Here is a 2190-nt window from a genome sequence, read left to right as displayed (position 1 = left end):
TTGTTAACTGTACCATCATCATTCTTTTTATATTTGAATCCGTCCATAGGCTCACCTTGCTCCATCTCGCCTCTAGCTCCCCAATCCTGACAAATAATTCGTCACACTGCGCATGCGTTAAATGCGTTAAAAAATTTGACGTAATTAACAACAACAAAATAATTAACGCCGTTAACGCGTTATTTTTGACAGCCCTAATATATATATATATATATATATTTATTTATTATTATTATTATTATTTTTTTTTGTATAATTGTTACTAGCTATTGATGGATAACTTGTGGTGCAGGACGCAGAACACCAAGATTGGCAAATTCGCCACTGGCGCCCTGTGCTCTTCACAGATGAAAGTAGGTTCACACTGATCACATGACAGACGTGGCAGAGTCTGGAGTCGCCATGGAGAATGTTCTGCTGCCTGCAACATCCCGCAGCATGACAAGTTTGGCAGTTGGTCCAGTAATGGTGTGGGGTGGCATTTCTTTGGAGGGCCGCACAGCCCTCATGTGCTCGCCAGAGGTGGCCTGACTGCCATTAGGTACCGAGAGGAGATCCTCAGACCCCTTGTGAGACCATATGCCAGTGCGGTTGGCCCTGGGTTCCTCCTAATGCAAGACAATGCTAGACCTCATGTGGCTGGAGTGTGTCAGCAGTTCCTGCAAGACGAAGTCATTGATGCTATGGACTGTTCCCCAGACCTGAATCCAATTGAGCACATCTTGCACCTCATTTCTCTTCATTTCATTGCTCCATCCACCAATGCCACGTTGCACCATAGACTGTCTAGGAGTTGGTGGATGCTTCAGTCCAGGTCTGGGAGGAGATCCCTCAGGAGACCATCCGCCACCTCATCAGGAGCATGCCCAGGCGTTGTAGAGAGGTCATACAGGCTCGTGGAGGCCAAACACACTACTGAGCCTCATTTGGACTTGTTTTAAGAACATTACATCAAAGTTGGATCAAGCAGTAGTGTGTTTTTCCACTTCAGTTTTGAGTGTTACTCCACATCCAGACCTCCATGGGTTAATAAATTTGATTTTCATTTGATAATTTTTGTGTGATTTTGTTGTCAGCACATTCAACTATGTAAAGAACAAAGTATTTAATAAGAATATTTCATTCATTCAGATCTAGGATGTGTTATTTTAGTGTTCCCTTTATTTTTTGAGCAGTGTATGTATATATATATATATATATATATATATATGTATATATATATATATATATATATATTACACACACACACACACACACACACACACACACACACACACACACACACACACACACACACACTCACACATCATCTTCAGCATACCTTCAGCTCAGATACACCTAACCCTACCCAATACTTTATTTCAACTCGATAATTTTTATTGAAAACATATGCCTTTCCGATGTGATATGAAAAGAAAAAAGGAGACGATTTCGAAAACAATTTCACCAAAAAGGCGGACGCGAACTCGGGTCTCTCGCGTTAAAAGTTACTCGTGTTATCACTTACGCCACTGAAAATGTTAATTAGCAATCGTCTTTTGTAGTATTTGTAAAGATGCTTATTTGAAAAAAAAGAAAAAAAAAACACATTAACTAAAAGACACCAGACTACAGAAAATGGTATATACTACAGTAATTTTGTATTTTCATGTATATATAAATACACCGCAGGTGTTTTGAGCTCTTTTCTATAAAACACCAGAAAGTTAAATAAATGTATTTTCTTTCTGACATTCAGGTTACTTATTTAAAACAGATATATTAAACCATTTAAGAGGAGAACTCCGGTGTGATTTTGACCTAAAGTGTATTGAATCATGATACCGAGTGTAAACGTACCTTGCATATCTCATCTCGTCTTGTCCACTGCTGTCCGAAATCTGGGGTCAGTTAGCCGATGCTCACAACAGCTTGTCAATGATATTCAATAGGGCATCGAAGGAGCCATGTAAATAAATCACTGTTTTACGCCATTTACGAGGCACAAAGTAGCTCCAGACTTCATTGGTAGACTTCCAAGGGCCCTGACATTTAAAACGAGACATTGAGAACTTAGAAAAAGCACCGGTAGTTTATTTACAAGTAGATTTATACAGACAGTACCCGCAAGAAGTTTAGCGCCCGCCGCCATCTTAAATGTAGTCGCGATAAGTCGAGTGTCGATCACCAAGGAAACTACACCTGGTACGT

The 2190-nt window shown here is 40.0% G+C and overlaps 1 pseudogene; it reads right to left on the bottom strand.

Annotated features, from left to right (window-relative positions):
- Positions 1-368: 368 nt before the first annotated feature.
- The window catches only part of LOC141284416 (olfactory receptor 4S2-like), a 14337-nt pseudogene continuing 12515 nt past the window's right edge, over positions 369-2190 (bottom strand).

This window comes from Garra rufa, chromosome 14, assembly GCF_049309525.1.
Source record: "Garra rufa chromosome 14, GarRuf1.0, whole genome shotgun sequence".
Lineage (NCBI taxonomy): Eukaryota > Metazoa > Chordata > Actinopteri > Cypriniformes > Cyprinidae > Garra > Garra rufa.
The sequence above is the reverse complement of the archived record's forward strand: the minus strand, read 5'-3'. Positions and strand labels throughout refer to the sequence as shown.